Raw genomic sequence first — 17002 nt, 5'->3', positions numbered from 1 at the left:
TCTGTAAACAGTGACAGTTTTAATTCTTCTTCTCCAATTTATATTCCTTTTATTTCTTTTTCTTCTCTGATTGCTGTGGCTAAAACTTCCAAAGCTATGTTGAATAATACTGGTGAGAGTGGGCAGCCTTGTCTTGTACCTGATCTTAGTGGAAATGGTTTCAGTTTTTCACCATTGAGAGTGATGTTGGCTGTGTATTTGTCATGTATGGCCTTTATTATGTTGAGGTAAGTTCCCTCTATGCCTACTTTCTGGAGGGTTTTTACCATAAATGTATGTTGAATTTTGTCGAAAACTTTTCCTGCATCTATTGAGATCATATGTTTTTTCTACTTCAATTTGTTAATATGGTTTATCACATTGATTGATTTGCATATATTGAAGAATCCTTGCATTCCTGGAATAAACCCCACTTGATCATGGTGCATGATCCTTTTAATGTCCTATTGGATTCTGTTTGCTAGTATTTTGTTGAGGATGTTTACATCTATATTCATCAGTGATATTGGTCTATAGTTTTCTTTTTTGTGACATCTTTGTCTGGTTTTGGTACCAGGGTAATGGTGGCCTCATAGAATGAGTTTGGGAGTGTTCCTCCCTCTGCTATATTTGGGAAGAGTTTGAGAAAGCTAGGTGTTAGTGCTTCTGTAAATGTTTGTGAGAATTCACCTGTGAAAGCATCTGGTCCTGGGCTTTTGTTTGTTGGAAGATTTTTAATAACATTTTCAATTTCACTGCTTGTGATTGGTCTGTTTATATTTTCTATTTCTTCCTGGTTCAGTCTTGGAAGGTTGTGCTTTTCTAAGAATTTGTCCATTTCTTCCTGGTTGTCCATTTTATTTGCATATAGCTGCTCATAGTAATCTTTCACGATCCTTTGTATTTCTGCAGTGTCACTTGTTACTTCTCCTTTTTCATTTATAATTCTATTGATTTGAGTCTTGTCCCTGTTTTTATTGATGAGTCTGGCTAATGGTTTATCAATTTTGTTTATCTTCTCAAAGACCCATATTTGAGTTTTATTGATCTTTGTTATTGTTTCCTTCATTTTTGTTCATTTATTTCTTATCTGATATTTATGATTTCTTCTGCTAATTTTGGGGATTTTTTGTTCTTCTTTCTCTAATTGCTTTTGGTGTAAGGTTAGGTAGTTTATTTGAGATGTTTCTTGTTTCTTGAGGTAGGATGGTATTGCTATGAACTTCCCTCTTAATAACTGCTTTTGCTGCATCCCATAGGTTTTGGGTGGTCGTGTTTTCATTGTCATTTGTTTCTAGGTATTTTTTGATTTCCTCTTTGATTTCTTCAGTGATCTCTTGGTTATTTAGTAGTGTATTATTACCCTCCATGTGTTTGTATTCTTTACAGATTTTTTTCCTGTAATTGTTATCTAGTCTTATAGCATTGTGGTCAGAAAAGATACTTGATATGATTTCAATTTTCTTAAATTTACTAAGGCTTGATTTGTGACCCAAGGTATGATCTATTTTGGAGAATGTTTCATGAGTACTTGAGAAGAAAGTGTATTCTGTTGTTTTTAGATGGAATGTCCTATAAATATAAATTAAGTCCATCTTGTTTAATGTATCATTTAAAGCTTGTGTTTCCTTAGTTATTGTGATTTTGGATGATTTGTCCATTGGTGCAAGTGGGGTTTTAAATTCCCCTACTTTGATTGTCTTACTGTCGATTTCCCCTTTTATGGCTGGTAGCATTTGCCTTAAGTTTTGAGGTGCTCCTATGTTGAATGCATAAATATTTACAATTGTTATATCTTCTTCTTGGATTGATCCCTTGATCATTATGTAGTGTCCTTCTTTGTCTCTTGTAATAATCTTTATTTTAAAGTCTGTTTTGTCTAATATGAGAATTGCTACTCCGGCTTTCTTTTGATTTCCATTTGAATGGAATATCTTTTTCCATTCCCTCATTTTTAGTCTGTATGTGCCCCTAGGTCTGAAGTGGGTCTTTTGTAGACAGCATATATATGGGTCCTGTTTTTGTAACCGTTCAGCCAGTCTACGTCTTTTGGTTGGAGCAGTTAATCCATTTACATTTAACATAGTTATCAATATGTATGTTCCTATTACCATTTTCTTAGTTGTTTTGGGTTTGTTATTGTAGGTCATTTCCTTCTCTTGTGTTTCTTGCCTAGAGAAGGTCCTTTAGCATTTGTTGTAAAGCTGGTTTGGTGGTGCTGAATTCTCTTAGCTTTTGCTTGTCTGTAAAGGTTTTAATTTCTCCATTGAATCTGAATGAGATCCTCACTGGGTAGAGTAATCTTGGTTGTAGGTTTTTCCCTTTCATCACTTTAAGTATGTCCAGCCACTCCCTTCTGGCTTGCAGAGTTTCTGCTGAAAGATCAGCTGTTAACCTTATGGGGATTCCCTTGTATGTTATTTGTTGTTTTTCCCTTGCTGCTTTTAATATTTTTTCTTTGTATTTAATTTTTGATAGTTTGATTAATATGTGTCTGGGCATGTTTCTCCTTGGATTTATCCTGTATGTGACTCTCTGTGCTCCTTCACTTGATTGACTATTTCCTTTCCCATATTATGGAAGTTTTCAACTATAATCTCTTCAAATATTTTCTCAGTCCCCTTCTTTTTCTCTTCTTCTTTTGGGACCCCTAGAATTCAAATGTTGGTGTGTTTAACATTGTCCCAGAGGTCTCTGAGACTGTCCTCAATTCTTTTCATTCTTATTTCTTTATTCTTCTCTGCAGTAGTTATTGCCACTATTTTATCTTCCAGGTCACTTATCCGTTCTTCTGCCTCAGTTATTCTGCTATTGATTAAGTTCCTTGTAATTTCTCCATTCTATTTCCAAGATTATAGATCATCTTTACTATCATTACTCTGAATTCTTTTTCAGGTAGGCTGCCTATTTCCTCTTCATTTGTTTGGTCTGGTGGGTTTTTACCTTGCTCCTTCTTCTGCTGTGTGATTCTCTGTCTTCTCATTTTGCTTAAATTACTGTGTTTTGGGTCTCCTTTTTGTGGGTTGCAGGTTTGTAGTTCCCATTGTTTTTGGTGTCTGCCCCCATTGGCTAAGGTTGGTTCTGTGGGTTGTGTAGGCTTCCTGGTGAAGGGGACTGGTGCCTGTGTTCTGGTGGATGAGGCTAGATCTTTTCTTTCTGGTGGTCAGGACAACATCTGGTCATGTGTTTTGGGGTGTCTGTGAACTTATTATGATTGAAGAAGCCTCTCTGCTGTTGGGTGGGGCTGTGTTCCTGTCTTGCTAGTTGTTTGGCATAAGGTGTTCAGCTCTGTAGCTTTCTGGTCTTAACATTAAGCTGGAGATCTCTGAGAGACATTTCTGTGTTTGATATTACATGGGGCCGGGTGATCAATGTCTTGAACTCGGCTCTCCCACCTCAGAGGTTCAGGGTAGACACCCGGCCAGAGCACCAAGACCCTGTCAGCCACACAGCTCAGAAGTAAAGGGAGAAAAAAAAGGAAAGAAAGAAATAAAAACTAACTAAATAAAATACAGTTAATAAAAAAATATTAAAAATAAAAATTTATTAAAAAAAAAAGAAAGAGAGAAAGAAAGAAGAGAGCAACTGAACCAAAATACAAATCCACCAATGATAACAAGTGCTAAAAACTATACAAAACAAAACAAAACAAAAAAATATAAAACAGAGTCAGAACCCTTGGACAAATGACAAAAGCTATACAGAGAAAGTCACACAAAGAAGCATACACATATACACTCACAAAAAGAGAAAAAGGAAATATATATATATATATATATATATATAAAGGAAGAGAGCAACCAAATCAATAAACAAATCTACCAATGATAATAAGCTCTAAATACTAAACTACGATAAACATAAAACCAGAAAGAAATTAGATGCAGAAAGCAAACCCCAAGTCTACAGTTGATCCCAAAGTCCACCACCTCAATTTTGGGATGATTTGTTGTCTATTCAGGTATTCCACAAATGCAGGGTACATCCGTTTGATTGTGGAGATTTAATCCACTGCTTCTGAGGCTGCATGGAGAGATTTCCCTTTCTCCTGTTTGTTCACACAGCTCCTGGGGTTCAGCTTTGGTTTTGGCCCCACTTCTGCTTGCAGGTTGCCTGAGGGCGTCTGTTCCCCACCCAGACAGGACGGAGTTAAAGTAGCAGCTGATTAGGGGGCTCTGGGTCACTCAGGCCGGGGGGAGAGAGGGGTATGGTATGTGGGGCGAGCCTGCGGCAGCAGAAGCCAGCATGATGTTTCAACACCCTGAGGTGCGCCCTGTGTTCCCCCTGGGAAAGTTGTCCCTGGATCATGGGACCCTGGCAGTGGCGGGCTGCACAGGCTACCTGGAGGGGAGGTGTAGATAGTTACCTGTGCGTGCACACAGGCTTCTTGGTGGCTGCAGCAGCAGCCTATGTGTCTCATGCCCGTCTCTGGTGTCTGCGCTGATAGTCGCAGCTCATGCCCACCTCTGAAGCTCGTTTAGATGGTGCTCTGAATGCCCTCTCCTTGTGCACCCTGAAACAATTGTCTCTTGCCTCTTAGGCAGTTCTAGACATTTTCCTGGTCTCCCTCCCGGCTAGCTGTGGTGCACTAGCCCCCTTCAGACTGTGTTCCCGTAGCCAACCCCAGTCCTCTCCCTGGGATCTGACCTCCGAAGCCAGAGCCTCAGCTCCCAGCTCCCACCCACCCCAGCAGGTGAGCAGACAAGCCTCTCAGGCTGGTGGGTGCTGCTCAGCACTGATCCTCTCTGCAGGAATCTCTCTGCTTTGCCCTCTGCGTCCCTGTTGCTACGCTCTCCTCCGTGGCTCCAAGGCTCACCCCCGCCACCCCCGTCTCCTCCAGTGAAGGGGCTTGCTAGTATGTGGAAGCTTTTCCTCCTTCACAGCTCCCTCCCAGAAGTGCAGGTCCCGTCCCTATTCTTTTGTCTCTGTTTTTTCTTTTGCTCTGCCCAGGTATGTGGGGAGTTTCTTGCCTTTTGGGAAGTCTGAGGTCTTCTGCCAGCATTCAGTAGGTATTCTGTAGGAGCTGTTCCACATGCAGGTGTATTTTTGATGTATTTGTGGGGAGGAAGGTGATCTCCGTGTCTTACTCCTCCACCATCTTGAAGGTATACCCCTGCCTTTTGGTTTTTAAAAAACTTCATTTTAATATATTTCTCCATTTTCATTAACCTCTATATTTGCTGATTATTGTAAGTACCATATGCTATATAGATTTCATATATGTATTTATACTACTTCCAGATGAAGTACTTTGTAGAATTCACAAAATTTCATATATACATAAATAAGTTTCCTATGATGTTTGCCAAGTTCAGTTGCACTAAAACAGATTTTGTTTCTTTTGAGCACCTATTTTGCCGCAGGCACCATCCTAAGTGATAGAGTTAAAAAGATAAGTCTCTGCCCTTGGAAGGGAAACATTTTAACCTCTAATGATAACATCATATATTATATTAAAAGACAAATAAAATATTGTGAGAATAAGAACAAGAAATGATTAATCCTTCCCAAATTGTTCAGAAAGACATTGCAGAGGAGGGGATATTTTGTTGAATTTTGAGTTGAGTAGGAGACCGCCTAGAAAATCTAGGAGCAGGGAATGAAGGTAGAAGAAACAGCTGAGCAGGGGCAAAGGTGCTGCAGCCCCAAAAGGAGGAAGAGGGGCAGGAAGTGGGGCCATGGATTGTTTTGGAGCCAGGTAATAATGAACCTGAAAGAAGAGGCTAGAAAATGTTAATCTGATGCCATGTGCATTGGGAAACCATAAAAAAATAATACATACCAAAATTCAATTAAAATAGCAAAGTGTATTACCAGTATGCTTTAAGAATTTTATGTGTATGAAGAATAAACACTCTCTGAAACTGGCTTAAATCTCATGACCTTCCCCAAAACACACACACACACACACACACACACACACACACACACACACAGACTCGCCAAATATTCTTGCTGACCAAGTGCATGATAAAGCCTGGAAGGCTCTCAGGAAGCCAGGAGACTCTTGTTCCAGTCGTAGGAGCCTTATGTGTCTCTATGTTTGCAGATCTCTCCATCTGTTTTGTTCTCTTTCTCCACAGATTTTCTTCTTGACTATGGCAGAGGATGGATTCTCTACATTCCTGAGTTTTCATGTCCTCTTAATAGAGTTCTGTGGAATACAGTTTGTGATAAGACACTTTGACTAAGCTAGGTTGGACCCACTGAAAAAAGTAACATTAGGGTGGCAGGACAGGACATAAGTTTGTCTTCTGAAGCTCCTTCTTGTAGTTGAAGAAATATGGGGCATGCTAGATTTTGGTTAAAAGCATAGATGCTAAATCTAAATTGTCTATGTTCAAATCCCAGCTTCAGCCTGCTTATTATATAATCTTGCGCAATTTACTTAAGAGCAGAGACTATAAACAACATTACCACCATTTTACTTGTACAGGAGCACTGAGGCACAGGGAAGTTAAATGACCAGTTCAGTGCATGCATGGATCAGAGCACGGATTTGCAGTCTGGCCCTTGACGACAGGCTCTTAACCACTAAGATATTCTGATTGTTACGGAAACACATTAAAATACCTTATTTTCTTTGCTAACACATTTAAAAATATTTCTTTGCTCTATTGAGGAGTTTAATCAGGCCAGTAACTATGAAAGATAGAGCAGGGAAGGGAGAAAAAAATTGAAAAAGAAGGTACTTGGCATTTACCTATAAAAAATATAATTTCTTTGAAAGAAAATAGTATAATGAAGTGTTTTGCATCACTTTCTATTAAAATGTTTTTTTCCCAATTCATATATTTCTGATTTCAGATGTATCTTTTCTGTGAAAATAGCCTTTAATATATTTCTAGTAAATGACTTGGATAACAAATTCTTTCCTTTACTCTCTTCACATCTGGAAGACTAGCTCACTATTGTATTTCTGGATAATTGTGAAAATATCTAGGCTGGCTTTATAATATTATTTGTCTTTCTTCCTGAAAACCCAGCAGGTGAAGAAAAATGAAGACAATTTGGTAAATAATGGATGCAGGCATGACTTATTGTTTTTCTGCAATGAGAAATAAGCACAGTTTATTATGTGACCTTTCTTTAAGTGCCTGTCAAGAACTCAAAAGTAATAAAGCTTTACTTGCAAAGAGAGACTGATTTTAAAAAACTATACACTTAAAATGTTGTATCTCTTTATTAAAAGCTAATCTTCCATTTGTGTGTCCACAGAAATAATGGTAGGTATAACTTACCCCAAAAAATATGCATGATTGTCTCCCACATAATATATGTCATCCACACATTCTGATTGCATTTTTGGATATACTTGAGTTTAAAATGCATTAAAAAATAACATGTTCTGTAACATATGTGGTTTTTCTCCCTTCTGAAAGGCCATCTTGGATTCTGCTCTTTTTTCTCTGTGTGGGGCTTGAAGGTAGAAAGATCTTTTGACTTTTAAGGTTGCCGAGTGTCCAGCTTCAGGCTTTTATTTCTATTAATTGGCAAAGTCTTACCAGTTTCTTTTCAAATATCAATACTAGGATTTCCTCTAATTAGAACTTTTTGGAACCACATGTATATAATGCAAGATGTTAAGTGACCATACATATCATAACATATTGTTGTAAATAAGCTTCAGTAATGCTGCATTAAGCAATTTGGTGTACTGAAAAGATTTTGTTTTGTTTAACCCTCTTGGTGTTCTAAATTTTTAATATTTTCACAAACAAGACAATTTTTTTTAAAGGCATAAACATTTAACACATGTTCCCTTTGTCAGGCCAAGTTTTTATTAAGATCTTAAATAAACACTTTTTTTTTTACATGGAACGTTCTTATAAAATATAAAAGCAGAAATGCTTTATGAAATAAATACAAAATTAACAAGATTAATGAAAACACAAAAATTGTAACCCAAGTCAAAGCAGTAGAGTTTCCTTATTATGGCATGTGGAAGCAAGCTATTTCTATTTTAATTTCTATAAAGACAATCACAATCCATTTTATAAAGTATACTATTTTAAATGTGTATTTTTGATCTTGGCTCTGTAATCAGCAGAATATTGAATTATCTTACTACACAAGAAAGAATGTACTAGGTTCCAGGGATCAAAATTATTGCTGGTCTAAACACATGCACACATACACACACATATACACACATAAAATGAACACACAATAGTAATATCTTTTAGTTTCAAAAACGTCAGAAAGAAGAGGAAGTTTGCTTTGAATTTTACAAACAGTAATCACATAACTTTTAAGTTTACATGTAAATCTCATAATCTGAAAGAGAGGAAAAATTAAGAAAATATGCATAATCCTTTAATAAAATATGTTCTATGCCAGGTGCAGCTTTGTTTTGCTTTCATATTTTGATGCGACTCTTTGGCCTTGGGTTTAGATAGATTTTCTTAGAAGCTGCATTTTAATTCCATTCATTTGGAACAAACTGGGGCAAACAAAAAAAGAAAGAAAAGAAAGAATAAGGAAAAAATATCCTAAATAATGAAAACTTCTGGGGATAAGTTACAAAACTTTAAAATTTTTTTTAGAGAATCTGTCTCCTACCTCTCTTTTTTCTTCCTTAAAATGATCAGCGTTTGCAAACCCTTCTCAGTTTCTTTAATAAGAGATAGATTGGCTTATTTTCACTCAGAAGAAAGCTTACCTTGCACTTTATTTGTAAACTGACTCAAAACATTTGAAATAAATAATTCTTCTAGGACATCTAGCAGCAACTGAAAAACAAAATAACAACAAATGTTGTTTGTTGTGTGCTCATTTGTTTTAGCAATATTAAGTTGCCCGCACAGGGTTTTTTTTTTTTTTTTTTTGCTTTCAGAAGAGGTAACCAAAAATTGCATTGTGTGTGTGTGTGTGTGTGTGTGTGTGTGTGTGTCTGAGAGAGAGGAGATAGAATGCATGTATGCATGTCTTCTCTTTACACACTAATAACTTACTTGGTTAGTCTGATGATTAACATCGTAGGAAAGTCATATCAAACATAAATGAAGAACAAGGGAATTTACTAAAGTAAGTTGGAAATCAGGCATAAGAAGTCTCTTACAATCCACAGCCATCTAATCACAGAGTAGGTGGCTTTGTGATACAGTTTTAGACCAGGTAGTTTAGGATATTAAAGGTTCAAACATTGATAAAAATTATGAGTCTGTTTATGTCAATCTTCTCAAGCATATCAATCATTAATTCTATCACTTTTTTTTTTTTTTGACCACTCTCCCCAGCAATGGTGGAAAGGGGTAAAATTGAAATTACAGGAATATTTTTAAATGCATTATCAATTTATATTGTAGCTCTCTGTATTTTCCTTAGTCTATTTTTCTACACCACTTTGTTAACACACACACACACATTCTGACATCATATAAATAATGGTAACACATAGCCATACAAATTATTCGTAAATCTTTTCTCGATTTCCTTCTTTACAACTAAAAGACAGTGAATGAGATAGATACATAATTGCATTTGTGTCATTACTCATCACTGCATTCAGTCTAAGGTCAGGAACACTTTAGAAAAAAACACACCTTAGAATTTAGAAATTTACGCCTTTGATATTAGAGCAAATGAAATGTGGCCTGTCCCTTTAATATGTAAATTGATTGAAATTCAGCCCTCCACATTGAGAGGGGCTCCCTGCTTATTACTTTATGACATTTCCAGGCTGAAGGTGCAGGAGGGGTGCACATTAATTTGCTTTATGTTTGACTAGAGAGGCTTCCCATACCTATTAGAGCCCACTTTGGGCCCACTTCATTTCAGAGTTGTTGTCAGTCATTTGAGAGTGATATGGCCTGTGGCCTGGGAAGAATAAACACATCATATATTAGTTAAAGCTGTGAGGTATGGGGGTTGCCGAATGCCAACACTTCTTTCTGAGGATAAGGAAGATCAGAAAGTGGGAGTGAGATTAGAGTAGGAAGGAGTATTACAGACCAGAACCCAGCCAGTTCTCTTGGAACACCCTCTAGATCAGAATAAACTGAGCAGTCAAAGCCGGTATTTGCTTCATTTTTGTTTTGGTGTATTTTGTGGTGGTTCCTTAGAAAAAGGGAACAGGATAGGGCTCACATTGTTTGTTTCTCTTTCCAATTATTACACACTGAAATGAAACAAAACACTGAAGAACTGATATCACAGGCGACCCTGGAACATTTCAATCTTAGCCAGTTTAAACAAATGATCAGGAATCGACTAATTTCCCTGAGTCAGCATTTGAATCCACACATTTTGCCTTTTACACTCCCCAATGCTCCATTTTACACATTTTTGAAAGTCAATTTTTTTTTAAATCAAAATTTAGTTTTAGAGAATGGAAGGTAATTTTTTTGTTGTTGTTCCAGAAATTATAAGTATGTTTTTCTCCACCCACTTAGCTACAGAATGAATTAGTGACTACTACATTTTCTAGTCGGGAAGTCCATGAATTACAGCATTTTATCTACTGAGAAGTTTCAAAATTTCAGAAAAAGGAAGTTTCACCCAGAGGGATGTGTTTTACTTTTCCGTATGTTCTACATCAACTTATTCTAGCTTCTCTGTACATCTTGAAGCGATTGCCGGTGAATCTGATTTGAACACAAGCATTTTCACTCATATGGCAGCTGGTTCTCATGTGAGGCTGCAGGATTTGTACTGAGAAGTAATTATTTCCTACAGCTTTAATACTGTGTGGAGTCTTGAGAATCTCAACAGATGTTGACGGACATCTATTATTATCTCACATGTTGTATGAAGCAACCGTGGCTCACATGCTAACTGTGCTGCTGCCCTGCATGCCTTCCTTGCATTGGGTTCTGTATGTCCAGGAATGGCTTCGTTTCTATCCTGCCCATCATCTTGGTTAAGGAAACAACACATAGCCTGTTTTTATTTCTTGTGAAGGAATCAAGGGAGATCCATTTTTTAAAAGAAAGAACCTGTTTATGAAATTAGAAATTAAAATCTCATATTTCTTCCCCTAAGGCTACAAATCTGAGCCTTCGGGAGGGAGTCAGCTACACTGGAGGGCTATTCATCTCTTCTGCTCTTTGCCTTAAAAAATCCAAGAGCACATTTTTATTTAGTTAAAAGAAGTGAGGAAAAAAGTGTAAGTTGAATTTAATGGAAATGATTTTAGGTCATATATACATATAATATATATAAATATATATAAATTTGCTTGATATACACATATGTATATAATATAATGTGTATAAATATAAATATATATATTTGCTTGATATACACATATTATAATGTTATATAATGTTATATAACATTATATGTGTATATCAAGCAAATATATATATATTTATACACATTTATATATATACATAAAGCAAAAGGATATACAAATGTTTCTGTACATTTAAATAACCCCAGAATAACATTGAGCCACAGTGATGAAAACTATTTAGCACTTACAATAACTAAAGAGTAAAACAAAACAGGTTCTCCTAGAAGAATGGAAAAATATAACAGTAGAGAACCCACATTTAAGTTTCATTTTTTTTTTCAGATGTACCAAGAATAATGGTTAGAAGCCTAGAATCTTGATTCATCATGATTAATAAATAAATATTATCAACCTTAATGTCTTTCTATGGATCGCTCCATGTTGGTTGGCTAGGGTTATCTGGAAATATCTAAAAGGGATAGGAGTAAACTGCATACTTTAAAATATATAACACGCATGCCTGTGTTTGTAGCATTTATAACCATGGTTAACATTTACTTACTGCTTAGATTATGCCAAGCGCTGTGTTAAGGACTTTTCCTGCACCTTAGGGTCCCAACCACCTAGATGTAGTTACGTTTAGCAATATCCACTGAGTCATTTAGTTTTGGAAAATTAGAAAAATAAAATAAGATGAAGATGTCCATGAATGCCTCTCCATACTGACATAGTCTTATCAACATTGCCAATAAGGTTTTATCAGCTTCAGGCATGAGGCAAATCTATCTTATTAGTGCGAAAACTAATGAAAGATCATCCTGACAATGATAATTAATTGCAGTTGTTGACAAGGACTCAGTTCCTTTGCACTCCCTTTTCTGTTGCTCTTTCTTGGTCTTTCAGCTCTCCTCTCTCAATCAGACATATGAAGAGTGTCGCCCTCCCTCCCTTTTGAGAAAGAAGCTTTTAGATTAATCATATTATCTTAAGGTTCCAAATCTCCATGCCTGCATGACCTTTCTTCCGTTAGAATCCATTATCTTAAACTATCACAATAATCCTGGCTTTAGGGAGGGAGAGAGGGAAGAGGAATCAAACCTAATAGATGGCAAATAAGATTAATCTATGATCTAAGTGCCGATTACACTTGGCCCTGCCCTTGAACACCCAGGTGTAACCTTGAAATTCACATCCGCTAAGACATGGCAATTGGATTGAATGTCCCTGAAGACCTTAAGGGCAGCTGGCCAAACTTCACCCGTTACTCCCCAGCGAGATCCTGAGCTGTCTCAACCTTCAACTCTTTTTTACTTGTGGAATTTGGCAGCTGTGCTTTTTCATGTTTGTTTTGGGATAGCTCACATTTTTTAGATAAAATACTTATTTTGGGTCCTTGATTTTTGTTTGTCAGAAGCACCCGGCCATGGAGGGAATGAAGTTTTACCTGGACCTCACAAGAGGAAAACAAATGATCCAGCTCCTCAAAATCTGATAACTGCACCAAAATCAATTCAAGTCCTTGCTTCTTTCAAAACAGTGACATACTGATCCCTAAAACTACATATGTTTAAGAACAACCAAGAGGAGAGAAAAAAAAAAAAATCCCCCTTGTAACATTTGTCTTCTGAACTTGGAGCTGATTATTTTTCTTCCACATGGCCTGAGGTCTTAGAAAGGACACCCTTTTGGGAAGATGGAATATGACATTGGGAAATTCAAGCTACTGGTAACATGGACAGGAAAAGGGCTTGTGCTTCAAGAAAACAGTTTCAGCCAAAGAGAAATATCACTGGGTCACATAGAGAAAAGGGAAGCAAAATCGTAATGCATTCTCATTAAAAGTTGGCCCTGTCTCTTGAAATGCAAATTGACCAGATAGAATGTTCTTTCATCATGAACCCATGCAGTACACAGAGCATTCTGAAACTATGGAAGATACGGTAAAATTAAACCCAAAATGAGAGTGAGAAGGAAAGATAGGTCTAAGCAAAGAGTAACAAGTAGTCTTCAAAAATATTAGATGCAAAACTTGATGGACAGAAAATAGGACCATTTCTTCTGAAAAAGATACAAAAAAAAAAGTGCTGGGGATACCCATTAGGGAGTGCATCCCCAAGCCATTCTCATGAGTGTCAACCTTATCTCAATATTCTTTCTCTGGCCTATTCTCAACCACAGTGTATCTCTCAAAACAGAAAAAAAACTGGCAGGATTTGTTTTGTAAAAGCTTTCTTGACTACTTTAAGAAAAATGGACATGGATTTACGCTCGGTTCATATGGATACCTATAGAATAAGGACCTCAGCCCATAGTTCCTGAGTAGTTATTCTGTATTTTCTTAAATATTTATAACTTGATTCCTAAGCTATTAAGAATAAATTCAATCTTATAAGTAATGGTTCCTTCATTTTCTTTCAAGATCAAATTACTATATATTTTTTTCCTCACAGGTTTAATAAAGCAGGTCTAGAAATAAATCTTTCCAGGTCTCACCTTTTGGAAACTTAATTTTGAAGCTCAGTTGTTTTGAAGACACAGCTGGGATGAGATCCTGGATAGAAATGCAATGCAGGATCTTGGGGCTGTTGTGTAACATATGATTCTCAGTTTGCACAAAAGTAAAAAGAGATATGGGAATAATTCTGAGTTTGTCCAGGGTTGATAGCTGTATGTGCAAAAGTATGTGATGTCTGCTGCACAACTGGGTTGAATCCCAGTTCTCCTGCTTGTTAGCTCTGTGACCCCAGGTCAGTTGCTTAACCACTCTGTACATTCATTTCCTCAATTTAGAGTGGGAATATCAATTGTTTTGGTATTCCCCGAGTTTTGAAAGTTTGCTTTACACCATTTTACTTTTATGAAAGACTGCACAAGTTATCTGTTTTCATTAACTGAAAGAAATTTGAAGAGAAGTTTTGCTTTTAGGAAAAAAAGACAAAGAGTGAAATTAGTATTCAGCATTTGTTTTGCAGAGAGCCCTTCTGGAGTCAGCCCACACCCTGGTTAGAGAGAACAGCTCCCCCAAGCTCCTTCCGCAGGAACTACACACCGCATCTCAGCATCCAGGCTCCATAGCTTTGAACTGTGTCCGTGAGCATCTGTGCTTTATCTCGATGTATTTTGTACATCCATTAGCAAGTCGTGTCCTAAGGTAATTGCCTCTTCAGTTTACACTATTTCAGTCTACAAAAGTTTTCATAGGAATGCTCTACTTTCAGATAGCGGGGTAAACCAGTATTTACCTTATAGTATTTTTGTGAGGGCTTAAATGAGTTAAAAGAGGTAACTTGCTTGGAAGGTATTTAATAGGTAATCTGTAACTGTTTGCTATAAGTCCTTGATATGGTCATCATGGGGTTTCAGCTGATGATATTATTTTTATTTTAATTTTTTTGCTGTGAACTTGAGGAGACTGGGAAACAGCAATATTACTGTTTTTTAGATTTTTGTAAGGCTCACAGCTGAAAAAACATCGAGGAGATGAAGGATTCTGGTTGCTCTGCTGAAAACACAAAGGATTCTTCGGGGCCTTCTTTCTCTTGTGTGTTAGGACACTGGCGTTTTGACTGAATGGAGGCTCCCTTGTCAGCTGTCCAGGGAGGGTTAACTCACACCTCGGCAGGAGCCTCATGCCATTAAGTCAGGGAGAGTAATGAAATTTCATTTAATTTGTCAGGAAGAAAGTGCTAATGTTAAAAGGCATTTAATAAAAAAGGGAGAGATTCTTTGAAAGGGAGTCCTTAAGTAATTACTTCAAGTGTCTTAGGCCTCCTCACCAGAATATTTACATTAGTGTCTTACAGAGCCAGTGTGTAATTAAATTAGTGCAGCATTTACATTCCCTGTCTTTTTTTTTTTTAAAGGAAGGATGATTTTATGAGTAATCCTCCTTAAAAGAGAGAGAGAAAAAATGACTCGATCTAATAAAATTAGATGTTAGTGTGTTTTTGAAATGTTTTAACTGAAAGAATTGCTGAATGAAAGTTTCGTGTGTGTGTGTGTGTGAGAGAGAGAGAGAGAGAGAGAGAGAGAGAGAGACGGGAAGAAGGTGGTTTCAGCCTGGGAAGGCTGTGCTCCTTCCTCATTTCCACTTGGAAGGGTGCCATCTTTTATCTTCGCAGACCTGACATGGAGAGTCAGGTCAGCATGGGCTGTCAGCATATGGCCTTGGCTAGCCTTGTCTAGGCCGGGTTCTCCTGTCAACTTCTCTGGGAGGAGAGGATGGAGATGGATGTGTGAGTGAAAGGAAATCCTCGTGAAGCAAGGCGAGGCTGCTCCATCATCACCACGACTCCTGTGTGCACGGGAAAGCTCAGCCCTCTCACCACCAACAGCTGGAGGAGATAATTCATGTGCCAGGAGTGGTGGGCAGCCCGTGAGCCCACGGGTGGATGATGGATTTGCACCTCCAAAGCAGGTCACATTTAGGAAAAAGATTCTTAAATATTTCTTTGGAAGTAAACTGGTGCCATTTCCAAATTGATTCATCAAACATTCTCATGCCTGAATTTGTGCACAAATATCATGTGAATGTTTTACTTTTATCAAGTCTGTCGTCTGGGAGGGAGTCGTGGTATGAACATAAGTTGCTAAGTTGAAGACAGGTAAGTAAAGATGTATAAAAGGAGATGTTATAGATCTATCTCATATAGTTTATTGGAAGATTAAATGAGGTCGGGTTATCAGAAAAGTTTAACTATAAAATGTTAATTGTTCTAGCTATTATACTAACAGCAGTTGAAGTGGTTTTACTAAAATGCCAATCTGATCACATCTCTCTCCTTCTTACTGTCATTTCAATGGCTTTCCATGGCCCTCAGTGGAAGCTTGAACTTTTCAGTAAGCCATGCATTGCCTCTGCTAATTTCCAAAGATCTCATCCTTCATAAATCTGCTCTTCAAAATATCAGGTCTTCAATGTTTAAGAACTCCCTCACCTCTGGACTTTTACATATGTTTTCCCCTCTTGTCTAGAGTTGCCCAGTACTTAAGCCACTAGGTACAAGTGACTATTGAAATTGAAATTTAAAAATATAAAATTAAATGACAGTGAAAATGGAGTGTGCACTCGGCACATTTCTAGCACTCAATCATTTTACGTGGCTAGTGGCCACCATCTTGGATGGTGCCACTATTGATCATTCCATCCCTGCAGAGATCTCCCTTGGACATCACAGGTCTACAGTGATCAGAAGATCACTACCTTACGACTTCATTAAATTTTCAGCTTAGATATCACCTCCACAAGGAAGTCTTTCTTACCCCCACCCAGAGCCTTAAAGAACAGTAAGGTTGTCCTCTCCAATATCCTACCATATGGAAGTTGCCTGGGTGCTTATCTGAATTTCCTGATCAACCATGAACTCAGTGAGGTCAGGGACTTATCAGAGTATTGACCAGCATCATATTGCCCCCTTAGAGAACAAATCGTAATAAAAGTATTCATTGAGTATTTACTAGGTGTATGACCTCACTTAATACATGAGTAAGTACTATTTTTCTCAGTACGTAAGTGGGGACTAGTTGTTATCTCAACAGGGTAAATGAAGAGCCTGAGGCCCAGAGAGGTAAATCACTAGCTCAGGTCTTGCAGATCTTGAGGAAGAGTGGGTGCTAGGCCAGGCAGCCTAATTGCAGAACTCACACTGTGTACCTCCCTGTTGTTAATGCCCACACAATTTTGTTGAAAGAATGTGGAGTATCCAGGGACAGGCATGAAAGTAGACAATAGTTACTTTTTCATAACAGCACTGTGTTTTAAAGTTGTACCAATTTTCCCATCAGCCTGACTATAGAAAGTGTTGTTTTCTTTTAATAAGTGCTTTCCGCTCTCTTCCTTCAGCTCTT

General features: G+C 37.4%; 1 pseudogene; it reads right to left on the bottom strand.

The window, feature by feature from the left end:
• LOC149750017 (uncharacterized) overlaps positions 1 to 17002 on the bottom strand; it is a 167053-nt pseudogene that overhangs the window by 18408 nt on the left and 131643 nt on the right.

Source organism: Delphinapterus leucas, chromosome 2, assembly GCF_059928025.1.
Source record: "Delphinapterus leucas isolate spDelLeu-1000000601 "Yukka" chromosome 2, BTC_Dleu_Yukka2, whole genome shotgun sequence".
In the NCBI taxonomy this organism is placed as follows: Eukaryota; Metazoa; Chordata; class Mammalia; order Artiodactyla; family Monodontidae; genus Delphinapterus; species Delphinapterus leucas.
Note: the sequence above shows the minus strand (reverse complement) of the source record. Positions and strands in the feature narration are given on the sequence as shown.